This window comes from Macaca thibetana, chromosome 11 (assembly GCF_024542745.1).
Source record: "Macaca thibetana thibetana isolate TM-01 chromosome 11, ASM2454274v1, whole genome shotgun sequence".
In the NCBI taxonomy this organism is placed as follows: domain Eukaryota; kingdom Metazoa; phylum Chordata; class Mammalia; order Primates; family Cercopithecidae; genus Macaca; species Macaca thibetana.
Genome location: NC_065588.1, coordinates 42,654,467 through 42,667,696, shown reverse-complemented (window position 1 = coordinate 42,667,696; position 13,230 = coordinate 42,654,467). Strand labels below are relative to the sequence as shown.

The following is a 13,230-nucleotide window of genomic DNA, read 5'->3' as shown; positions in this document are numbered from 1 at the left end:
TAAACCCGGGAGGCGGAGCTTGCAGTGAGCTGAGATCCGGCCACTGCACTCCAGCCTGGGCGACAGAGCGAGACTCCGTCTCAAAAAAAAAAAAAAAAAAAAAAAAAAAAAAAAAAAAATTTCACACTGCCATTTGTGCACGCCACTGGCCTTATCTGACTTCTACCTGTTAGTTTTTTTATTCTCTAATTCTACACTGACATTTTCTGTGATGATGGAGGTGAAGAGCCTGTCACTGGCAACACAGCACCATCCTCATTTAGAGTAAATAAAACTATTTAAAGCAAATTGGAAATTGAATGACAGAAAGTGCCACAGATGGACCACACTGGGAACAGGAGTGGAATGCCTCATTGCTCATCATCTCCACCATCCAGGAATGAAGTTGGCACCAAAATGCTGGCAGTAGACCAGAGTGGACCATCACTGTGTATGCAAGACAATCCAAATGAATTGTACTATTCTTTGAGATTAAGAAGCAGCTCAGGGACTTTCCACTAAAATAAAAATCAAATCTATCAATTGCCATTAGTGTTTCACTTTTTAAAAATGTTTCCCCTTAACTTGAGTCATTATTGCTCATTATGTTTTCCTCTTTCCTTTCATGTACCTTCTTTTCTCTTTGGAGATGTCTCTAGAATGGAAATACATGGAACTCATCCAATTGACACTTAAATTCTGTAAACTCTATGATACAAAGTTACTCCATTTACAGTAAAGCTTAAGCACCCCAGTGCAGACTCTTTATTAAAGTGAGGATAATTTAGAAACTGAGTTGAACTTAAATAAAAGTATTGCTAAAAGCATCATGAATGGCAAAAGTCTGAGGACTTCTTTCTTTCTAGGATAAAAGAATATTGGTCAAATCATGAATTGGGGAGGGGAAAAAACTATAAAAGATATATTTGAAACAATAAGAGAAATCCAAATCTGGATTCTGTATTAGATGATATTATGGAATTATTATTTGTTTTATAAGTGTGATGATGCTTAACAACAAAGTTTAACACTTTTGTTGCCTGCCTATAGAAAATTGCTTATTCTTTTAAAGACCGAGTATTCACTTTATCCTGTTCTCGTTCTTGCTTTCTGTTAATCCAGGAAGACATCAGAGGAGAATGAAAGAAGTAAGAAAGGTTTATGAGAACCAAAAATGGAAAATCATTTCTTTCACAGCAGTGCTCAGACAAGAACTCCACCCACTGAAGTCAACCGGGTAATTTACATTTACCTATACAGTAGTATGTCTACCCAGTCTTGCTCTGGATAAAATGTGTCAACTCTCCCAAACTAATGTATGGCCTGTTGCATAATTATCCCTCATTACATAATTGATCCTACCTCCTGCAATTCCTTTCCCAGTAACCACTATTCATTGGTCCCAGCCTGGAAGATCAGATATTCAAATTTACTAGCTCAGGCTCCATGTTCCTACCCGAACTCTTGACCTGGTTACAGGAAGGAAAAATAGTGACACTTTTCACTGCCTAAATGTTTCAGTCCCATTTCTTTCTGATTTGAGAGTCCACTGAAATTCATTATCTTGGTTAAGCAAAAAAAAAAAAAAATGAAGACACCTGTGGCTGGGGTAATAGCGGGGCATACTGGCTCAAGATGGGTTGTACCAAAAATAATTGGTGATGTAAAATATATTCCCTATGCTAGCCCACCCTTTTTTTAATCTTCAGTTTCTTTCTGTATTTTTCTGCTCTTTTGCCCTTTTTTCTCCCTTTCCACCCCTTCCACACCCTATGCTTGTGTCAATGACTGCCAAAGATACCGGAATTGGTAAAGTTATTTCTGTTCCCTTCTCCTTTTCATTCATCAGGTAATGGCAGCAAAAAAGGTTTAATCCAAGTCAGTATAATCAACTTATCTAAGTGCTCTGATATTTACTGAGTCGTGCTCTGTACTAGATACAGTGAAAGCGAAGAGGAGGAAGCCTTCATCCTTGTCTGCAAGAAGTCTACACTCTTAAGGGGGGAAGCAAGCATGCAAACAACTAAATCTAATGCAAGAGATAAGAACACAGAGGGAAAAGCAACTAATGCCAATGAGGAGACGGTTTCACTAATCCCTACCAGGAAATTATACTACAGAGAAATTTTTTTCTAAGAACACTTAGAAAGACAAAAGTGTAAATTAAGTTTCACTGGATGTCATGCAAAGGAATCCTCAAGCTCAAAGAGCATGTCTCCTTTCAAGTTTTTGCACAGGGTGGGGAGTTGTACAGTACAAATGCTTATTCTTTATTTTTTGGCTCAGTATGTTTTTATTTAATTTTTATAGATACATAATAATTGTACATATTTATGGGGCACACATAAAGTTTTGATAACTTACAATGCATAATGATCAAATCAGGGTAATTGGTATATTCATCACTTCAAGCATTTAATATTTCTTTGTGTTAGGAACATTTCAATTCCGATCTGATTTTGAAATATACAATAAGTTATAGTTAACTCAAATGCCCACTCTTTAGCACAAAAGTAACTGAATAGATAGAAAACCAGAGGAACTACTTATAAGTGTTATGTTTCCACCTGTGGTGACTCTATTTTGAGAACAGAACTTATTTTGCCTCTTCCAAAAAAATGGTACAAATGAAGCTGTGCAAATTGACTAGGGTTGCACAAACAAGCTAAGCATCCAGGTCTATATAACATAAAGAAAGGGGGTAGATATCTGACTGGTAAGTTACCCCTCTTTCCTTCTTTTTGTTATCCAGGGAATTAAGCAAGTTCAGAGAACTGAACCTGGGTAATTACCCAATTAAACATTTTCCTAGCATTGGGAAATCATGATGCATGGAAAGGACAACACCAGTGGGAGAAGGCAGGAATGCAAAAGGAGACAAGTGCCAATCAGAGGCAAAATCCGAGGCCCTTGTGGCCTGACTATAAATAATTGCTTTTCCTCACATCCTTGTCACCTCTTCCTAAAATTAGAATTAGCTTCCTGGCCTGAAAGTTAAACCTCACTCCCACACCCTCCTTTCTCACAAAGCAATATTCCCTAATGCAATAAGGTGGTGGGATTTCAACAACAGCAAGAGTTTAGGAGTCAGGTAACTCCTTGCTCAACTCCTGCTTTTCATTTCAGAGCTTTGTTAATCGCTGCACCGAGCTTCTTCATCTGAAAAATGGGGATGAGTATGATGATGGTAACAGCTAGTAATCATAAAACAGGCACTGTGCAAAGCGCTTTATATGCATTATTTATGTAATGGGCAGTATTCATGATTATTACTACTGCAATTGTAGTCCTCCTTTACAAATGAAGAAATTGAAATTCCGAGAGGCGTTAATTTTCCCAAGGTTTAACCTCAATGCCTTAACTCTTGACCCTTTCTACTACTACTAATTCAATACTGCCTAAACAAGGTATTGAAAGGGTTAACATTAACATGTATGGACACACCAACTAATGCTATTGTCATCGCTTTTGATGTTGCTGTTGTTGAGCGTGATACTGTTTTTGTTGCTTTTCTCTCTCCCCAGATACTAGCAGTTCTAAGCACAAACCATCCACCCATATACTGGCAAGTGTAAACCAATGTCATGGGAACATTTTTGAGCACCAAATAACAAAGCTAATATACCTTTTAGATCTTTCATTATTAAAATGTTTCTGTTGAGCATGAATGAGAGCAAGAGAAAAAGAAATGGGATTCAGTACTACCTAAAATGATCCCCCATGCCTACGTTTCTAAAAATTCAGAATGACAAATGAAAGGTACACTGTTCTTACATGTGTCACTTAGATTTCTTAAGATAAAATTATGTATCATATGCTAATTTTTGACTATTCAAACTGCGTTTCTGCTTCATTCTTATCTTTTAATTCACTTTTCATTGTAATGAAATAACTATAATACATGTTTAAACCTCTAACATGCCAAAATGCCAATCAGATTAAACACAATAGGAAGCATTTGGCATACCCCTGGAGACTTTCCTAAATAAAATAAAATTGTTATTACATTTCATCACTTCCTTTCTTATTGCCAACTAATGTCCCCATGTCTGAAAGGGTCATTTTCAAGCTACACGTCTATTTATAATAGTGTGTTCACTGTCTTCCTTCCTCTGGCACATTATCTATGACCTTGACCATTTCAGGACAGATAAAATGGTACCATAAACATATGTTTACGAAGCTCCAGACATCTTGTAAGAGATTTTGTGGTTATTAAAAGCAGTAAAGAGTGACAAGCACAGTTCTATACTATAATACTGCCTGTCAAGAGAAAAATGTCACCCTTACCATAAAGTATCCAGAGGCATAATTAGGAAGTGGCAAAGGGAACGATTTCCTGGGCACAGTAATAACAGGGCTGAGATGAAACACAGCAGCAATGGAAGCTGCCTTCTCTCCAACATGCCCGAGTGGAGGCCCAGTCCACACCAAGGGTCCAGGGCATCGTCATGCTCCCACGTCCAAAATGTGGAACATCAAGGAATGCCCAGGACAGTCACACTCATGAAGAGGTGGCAACAAGAATTTCTGGGAGCAAATGAGATATTCTGATGTTTCTGACTTTTCCTAATTGCATCATTATGAAAACTAAAATAATGAATCCTCCTGGGCACCAACTAAGAACATTAAAGAAATTGAAACTTCACAGCTCCTGATGCTCCATACCCATAAACACAGATCCATACAGTCCCCACAGAACTATAAATAAATCCTGCCTGAAAGTCTCCTTCCTGTTCATATGTTTCTCCATAAAGCTTGGTAGTATCTCTTTCCTTTTATCTTAACTTTTATCCTTGTGATTCCTGTTGGTCAAGGACAAGAGGTACAAATAAAATGGGAGCTCCAGATTCTTGCTCAGTTCATCGCAACTCCCCCTGAAAAAGTCTCCTTTCCCAGAACCAAAGGAATAAAAATAATCCCTGTAAAGTTATGTGCTGCTTTGGGGCCCTTTCTGCAACATAGGGAGTTCAGTGTATCCCTAGGCATCCTTCCAGCTCAAACATTTTCTGATTCTGGGATGTGTGAGGCTGGAGATGAGTGGAGTCTCAGGAGCGGCCCCTGCAGCCTCTATCCTAGTCAGGAGCCGCCTCTCAGATTTGGGGGCCCAGTCCCGGCAGCTGTGAGGCCTGGGGCTAGGAGGTTGGCATCTGTCCTCCTCAGAGCTAACATTGGCTTCAGCAGGGGAGCAACTTTCTGTCAAGTGATTTTTCTCACTTACAGAAAAATCCTATCTTTCTCACTTTTATAATCAGCATTATTCACCTGTCAGGACTCATTCCTATCCCAGCTTCTCCACTTAGTAGATGTGTGACCTCTTGGGCCTCAGTTTCCTCACCTGTAAAAAGAAGGCACTAATGACATCAATTGTTGTTGCAAGAATCGAATTGGTTAATGTGTGGAACGTGTTAGAACAGTCCCTGGAATACACGAAACACCAGGTAATTGCTAACCACCAGGTGTATTGTTATTACTGCTGGTAGTAGTAGCTCACCAACACAAGGGATGCCAACACTACTACCTTTCCCTTATCTTTTCACTCCACTAAGTTTGGAATGGATGGTTCAGATTCCCATTTTAAAAGCCCCATTGGACTTCACAAAGCCTCCTGCCAGTGCTCTGAGACTTTACCGGAAGGTTTTCATTTTCTCTTGACAGGAGGCACACTGTGTGTGGAAAGTGTCCTTGCCACCTCTATAGTATAAATAACTATCAAATGTGACTACAAATCATAAACATGTCAGTGATTTGATTCCATGGATTTACATCATAATTGAAATAGTCAAGGTCACAAATAATGGGCTAAAGGAAAACAGCAGCACCATACCACCAATCCTGAATTTTCTCCAACTTTTCTCTAATATGTACTTTTTAGCATTTAAGAGTCCTATAGAGTGCCTGTGTTTGAGGAATTAATTCCTCTCTGATAACATATGTATTTTGAATAACACCCCAGTTACAGATTGAATCCTGGCGACAACAGGAAATGGCAGAAAAATAATGGTCTAAAATATTCCCAAACCCAAACCTCTTCTCTCAGAAAGAGGTGTAGAGCTGTGACAAGTAAGCTACCACATCGCTCACTTGTGGTCACAATATCCAGTAATACTCAAAGGCTGTGGTGGTGAACTAATATTCTACCTAAGGTTAAAAAAAAAAAAAGGATAATAGATCCAATCATTTAAATTATTTTTTGCCCAACATTTGACACCTTTACAAGCTCTAAAATGATAATATGTTCCAATCACTGAAGGTTTTATTTTATGAGATTCTATAATTTCAATACATATCATGAACTAATTTATCCTTGTTCACTTTAAATCTAGAGAGACATCGTGGTACCAGTCAAGGTAGATGTGGTCAGAATCACTGAAATAGAATGATTTACTTAACACTGTGCACATTCCTCATGGGGTGGGGGCAGGTACGTTCATAAATAACTGGAAAATCAGAATATTATAATAAACTACTTATTTAAATATTGAATACCTTTACCTTAGTATGGGTGAAGTGGAGATGTCAGGAGACAAAGTCTTCCTGGTGGTATATTGGTCCAGAGACAACTCTCTTCTCACTCTATCTTCCCCACTGGAGGGTCCAGCCATGTGCAAGTGGGTGGGGAGGGAAGATGGTGTCCCATCACTACCTCAAGTCAGTATACCCCAAACCCAGAATATTGTACAATCTAAGTTTACTCAAGTCTCTTCACTCAAGTTCAAGTGAGGTAACTCATCTCAGACAGTGATGTAATCCATCTTGTACAACATCCAAAGTGTGGTGAGGAGTTGGGAGTGTCATCTCTAGACTAACTCATTCCTCGATACTAACTGTGGGAGTGGGGCTCAATCCCAGACTTTTGGGAGCCCCATGTGTATGTCCATCCCACCAGTGGTCAGTGAGTGACTTCCCCCTGCCATTTTCTTCTTTACATTCTCTTCCTAACTCTCATAGTTCCTCTCTCCCTGAAGTTTCCATTCCTCTGGTGTCCTGGACACACGAATGGATTTTTATTTATACTCATTATCTGCTCCACATGGTTCTGTTGCTAGACGGGGAAGATTAAGATGTCTGTGGGTAGAGGTGCTGGGGGAAGAGTTCCTCACAATGATGTGGTATCTGAGGGACACCAGCTTAAATCACAACGGTTAATCTCTTGCTGGTACAATTGTCCTACCTTATCAAACTAAAGAGGCTCAGCCTCCTTCCCACTTTAAGTTGTAGTTCAAAAAGCTGCCTTCAATTTCCATACTACTCTAGATAAAGTAGCTTCCCCAGACCTCTCTATCCCATTAATTAAATTTACTTTATTCTTAGTATTTAACAGTGGGTAAAATTTATATTGACTTTTTTACACACTAATTGTCTCTGCCCCCCCCCCCACTCCCTGCCAACCACATTAGAATCTAAGAATTCTGATAACATTTGTATTTTGTATTCACTTTCACTAGAATGTGAATATCTTTAGGATATTCACGGCTCTATATGCAATTCCTATAAAGGTGCCTGGCACAAGATAGGCAAGTTTCAGACCTGCATGCCCAATTGTCTATTGGTTTATCACATGGGCATCTCAATCACAACTTGGACAAAACTGAATTCTGGAAAGCGTACTTAGAAAACCCATTCTTCCTCCTATATTTTCTACCATCTACCATTTTCCCCAGCTAGAAAATTGTCATCCTTTAATTGCCTGCTCCCCTTTCCCTTTCTTCAATTCCCCCACATTCCTAATTCTTCTCCTTCCTCTACATCCATCTCATCTCCCCACATTTAACTGGCATCCAACTCATGCCAATTCTTCCTCCTCCATCCTCCCTCTTTCCTATCTTTAAATGTTACCACTTCTGTGAAACCTTTTCCTTACCACTACTGTTAGTAGCTTTGATCTCTGTGCTTCACACCATCGTGTCTCTTCAGTGTTTTTAGGTCCTTTTAGGGTTTCACAGTTAAAAATTTTGAGACCTGCTACAAATCATGGGCCCAAGAAAATCCATTTGCACTCAGACTTTTACATAAAATGACAGCACTCTATATTTCAAACCCTTTACTGAAACATGCATCATGGTAACTGTGTTATATTTATTTATGTATCTGTCTTCTTCACTAGAATGTAAGAAGTTCTAGGACAAGTTTATATCATGTTATCTTTTTCATAAAACTCCTTTGTTTATATTGCTGTGCTTAGTATGTATAAGGTACTAAAAATCATCAAATTACTGTCTACTGCAATATTTAGATGTTATGTTAAGACAGCATCTTCCAAATAGTCATTTGAATATCACCCTCACAATTTTTGCCATATCTGCTCAACCTATCCTACTATGTACTTAACAATTTGTGTAGATTGTTTGTAAAATCTTTACCAAAGATTATTTCCATTTCTGAACATATGTGTCATTAAACCCCCAAAAAGGTGTGGAGTCTATTTCTCCTCCCCTTGAATCTGGACTTGTCTTGTCACTTGATTTGACCAATAAAATGTAGCAGGAGTAACACATTGCGACTTCTAGATCTGGACCTTAAGAGACTTTGTACTTTTCTTTTTTACTGTCTTTAGATCCAGCCATGATGTTAAAAAGCTCCATGTGGTCTCTCATCACTAGGAAGTGATGAGATACCACTAAACAGGGAGAGGCTTGACCACCTGCAGCCATTCTGGCCACCCCAGCTAGGTTGCCAGACATACAAGTGTCTTAGTCCATTTAGGCTCCTGGAACAAAATAGTTTAGACTGAGTAATTTACAAACAACAGAAATCTACTGTTCACAGTTCTGAAGGCAGGGAAGTTCAAGATCATGGCACCAGCAGATTTAGTGTCTGGTGAGGGCTTGCTCTGCTTCCTAAATGGAGCCTTCCTGCTGCATCTTCACATAGCAGAAGGGGCAAACAGGCTCCCTCAAGCCTCTCTTATAAGGGCACTAATTCCATTCATGAGGGCAGAGCTTCCTAAAGGTCTCACCTCTCACATTGAGTCTTGAGTTCCAACCTTTGAATTTTGAGAGGACACCAACATTCAGACCATAGCAATGAATAAAGCTATTTTGGTCCTTCCAGCCTCAACCAAACTCTCAAGCCACAGGACCCCAGCAGACCTCATGGAGAGAAGAATTGCCTAGCAGAGCCCAGCCAACTCATAGAATCCAAATAAGTCATTGTTTTTTAAACCAGTATGTTTTGGAAGTAGTCCACACAGCAATAGATAGCTGATGTGATGCTTTTCTTTAAAACTCTTTTTTTAAAACTTAAGTCTGTGTTAAAAAAATTTTTCTCACTTCTATAAATAGAAAATTACTATCACTTTCCATAAAACTAACCACAATGAAAGAAGAAACAAAGTAATGTTATTCACTTCTAGCCAGATAATCCTGCCTTCAAAAGTCTCTGTGTTCCTTCCAAAGGAAGATCCCCAAATGTCAGAGAGATATTAAAGATACACCAAAACTAAATTAGGACTGCCTCCTTGGTGTGAGTTAAGCTAAAAGGAAATGGAATGAAAATAACATACTCAACTCTGAAATTTTATAGTATTTAATGCTGTCTATCACCAAAAACCATAATCTTGTAAAATAATACAGGTGGTAAGCAACTACTGCAAAAATTGTGAGGGTGTTACTCAAATGACTAATATTTGGAAGATGCTGCATTCACCTAACACCTGAACACTGAGGTAGGTAGGCAAGTGGGTGGTCAGCATTTTTACTACCTTCTACACATCAGGCACAATGCAAAACAGAAAGGGGTGTGGATAAAATATACAACATAATGTACTCCTGTGCTAGAAGTGCTTGTACTCTAATGGAGGAGACAGGAGTATAAATAGTTATAACACATTAACTATGGCAAATGTAACTATAAAAGATTTAAAATACAACGCCCAAGGACTCAGACATTGTCAAGGACATAAAATCCCTGACATTTTGGGCAAATGTTTGAGGATATATGGATATTCTGGGCCCATAACTTGCATTAGATTCTCAAAGTTCATTGGAACACATTCTGTAACATAGGAAACACTCGAATAATTAATGCATGGTATTGTTGGTTCTTGGTTCTTGCCTGGATGTTCTTTTTTAGTTTGTCATTTTGGAATCATAACTGTGGCCTCTTCTTTGTTTTTTATGATTTTGTACTTTTCTCACATAGCTGTATGAAAGTTATCTTTAATTCCCTGATGACCAAACTCCCCTAAAGGTCTCTGCCACATTTTAAGCTCTTTGAAGCTAGAGACATACCATATAGCTTCCTGCCTTCAATTTCAAATAAACATCTGTTAAATGAAGAATAAATCTTGTAGAACTCCTGCAGGAAGTTTTCCTGCTGTCTAGGACTGATTAAAAATGTTTTCCATTGCTCAGACTGTGAACACTAAAAGTGTTTCTAATCTGAAATGTGTACATAACAAAATATTTGGAAAAAGGCACCAAGTTCTTCCTGCAATGTGTTATGTGTGTATATTCACAAACATCTGTCTGGACTGGCATTTTATGTCTAGGCCTGTGTAGGTCAGTGTTGAATATTTTAAACGGTGTGGGGACTGTGTTTATTTACATACTGCATAAAGCAGCCATTGCGATGTTATTCACACACGGGGCCTCTGGGCTTCTCCTGAGCATGAAAGTGCTGCTGTTGACATTCATGCTTTTCTCAGTATTTCTTCTTTTATCCTGTCTTCCAACATAGCAATTTTGTCTTCCTCTGGAACTGAAATTCAGTGGAAAAGTATAGGCCTCTAAAATGTTAATACTTTCATCCTAATTTTTTTTTAATTTTTTAGCTATGCTGTGAACTAAATGAGCTGAAGCCTCCACTATTCAAAGTTCTTCAAGGTTTGACATTTAAATTTATTCTAAAATAGTTTTTGCATGAAAAACCAAGAAAGGGAGGATTGTGGTTTGTACCTTGGCATGGAATTTTATATGAGTGGGATAGAAACAGAGTAGTGGTGTTGAAGCCGTCTGCAGGATTTACTGGCACTGATTGGGAGCATGAGCGGCCCAGTCTCCAAACAAGCCCATAATTCATATGACTAATTCTAGCTTTTGCCTTAAGCCTCCACCCCAGCCCCCACCCCGCCACACACACAATCAGCATATATGGAAATGTTAATAAAGTCATCATCTCATTCTCTTCAAAATGATTAATTCTCATCACACCCATGCCTCAGTATTTCCAGGTAGGAAGGGGGCCTTCAGGACAAGAGGTTGCAAAGGGAAGCAAATTCAAGTGAGAAACCCTGCAAAACTTTCTGGGAGGCGATAGAATTAAACATCTCTCATTCTGAGATGTGTTCTAGTAGGCATGCTTCTGAGCCATAAGAGCATCCATATTATGGCTTTGAAAACATTTTATATACACATTCTCAAACACTCTAAAACTTTATTTTTTCTAAATTCTTTTTAACCTTAACTTCTGTTTGTAAGGCAAGTTTAAGATTCATCTAAATATATTATTTAAGTGATTCCTATTGTAATACGTGAAACACCCTTTTCATCCATCTATACCTCTGAACCTTTTTAATAATGCCTCATTATAATTAAGAGTTCAGACTGGTTAGCCATAGCATGACAATCATCTACTGAGACTTAATACACTATGTATGTGTAACAGAAAACACCTACTACTTGGAGTGTACAACTTGCCTAATATAAAGTAGCAGATTTTGAGGGGAATGCATTTTACAGTGACTGCCAGATGCATGCCAAAGCCCCGCCTCCAGTGGTCCAAATAATGATTGCAATGACAGCCCTGGGAACAGCAGGGAGAGTTTTCAGGCTAAACCCTCACAATTTTTCTTACAGCTCCTTCCAAAAGGGAACAAAGCAGCTCTGCGTGTGTGTGTGTGTGTGTGTGTGTGTATGTGTGTACGCTCCTACGCATGTGTGTGTATATTTTCCTGTTTTGAGGGTAGAAAGTACTAGAAGTAGATAGTAGATAGTGCCTGAGATGCCAACATAGGCAAATGAAGAAGGTGGAGTAGATAAGGAGAGGATTCGACCAGAAGTCCTACAATGGCTTTTTCCAGGTTCAAAAAGTCTCTGATTGGGCCAACTGAATGTGCACATAAACCCTGCTTCTCCCCAAATATAAGGAGCAAAAGGGAAAAGTGGAGTGCTGACTCCACTTTGATGGAGGAGGACGGGCAGACAGGAAAATGTGGTCAGAGTGCAGTCCCTGAAAGGCTATGATGAGGAGAGAAGCTCCCCAATGCTCCAAGTCTCTTCTCAGCAAATGGGGCAAAGGCCATCTGCACATTGTACTTACCTGGAGCTCCTCTCCATCTGGTAAAGGTGCCCCTGTGCACCTGAATGGACATCAAATCTCAGACTCTTCAGAAGAAAAACTTCCCTGTTTCCTTGGCTACACCTGATAACGATGTGAAAGAACCCAGAAACAGTCAAAATGTCTATTCATTTCTCTGATCTAACACTTATCAGTGTGTGACCTTATGTCAATGGCTATGCCTGTCTCAGCTCAAGATTTCTTAAACTGCAGAATGGACATAAATGTAATGCTATGTTACCAAAAGTAAGTGGTGAGGACAAGAAGAAAGGCCTGGAAAGAGCCCATGTCTGTGTGTACCCATGAGGGGAGAATGAGAGGGCTGGCCTTTCATGCAGCACACTGGTGCACATGGCACAAGAACCACGGACCACACTTTCATCTGTCAAATGTACTAACTGCCGGCAAGAGGCCTGATGAGCCAGAGTGGGCATCTGTCCTCCAACCCACGTATATGTCTCTATGTCCAAACACCCAGCGTGTCTCCTCCTGTAGCCATGATTGAATAGCTCAGGCTCCTAGCTAAGACCCATCCTGCCCCTTATGCACTGGAGCCCATCCTTCTTACCTACTTAAAGACATTGCTCCAGCAATTGTCCACCTGCTCTTGTATCATCAAGTTGTTACTCTCCACTGGATCATTCCCAGCATACGAATGTGCCGTCATAATTTCTTCCGCTTAAAAGTTTTGTTGTTGTTCTTTTTTTTTTTTTTTTTTTTTTTTTTTTTTTGAGACGGAGTCTTGCTCTGTCGCCCAGGCTGGAGTGCAGTGGCGCGATCTCGGCTCACCGCAAGCTCCGCCTCCCGGGTTCACGCCATTCTCCTGCCTCAGCCTGCCGAGTAGCTGGGACTACAGGCGCCGCCACCACGCCCACCTAGTTTTTTGTATTTTTAGTAGAGACGGGGTTTCACCATGTTAGCCAGGATGATCTCCATCTCCTGACTTCGTGATCTGCCCATCTCGGCCTCCCA

General features: G+C 39.6%; 1 long non-coding RNA gene across 2 annotated transcripts in view; it reads left to right on the top strand.

Annotated features, from left to right (window-relative positions):
- Positions 1 to 12,974, top strand: part of LOC126930210 (uncharacterized) — a 92,863-nt gene extending 79,889 nt beyond the window's left edge. For both annotated transcript variants that reach the window (XR_007717477.1, XR_007717476.1), the window contains 2 exons: positions 1,102 to 1,216; positions 1,829 to 12,974. This is a non-coding gene — a long non-coding RNA (uncharacterized LOC126930210). The remainder of the gene's footprint in view (positions 1 to 1,101; positions 1,217 to 1,828) is intronic.
- The last annotated feature ends 256 nt before the right edge of the window (positions 12,975 to 13,230 follow it).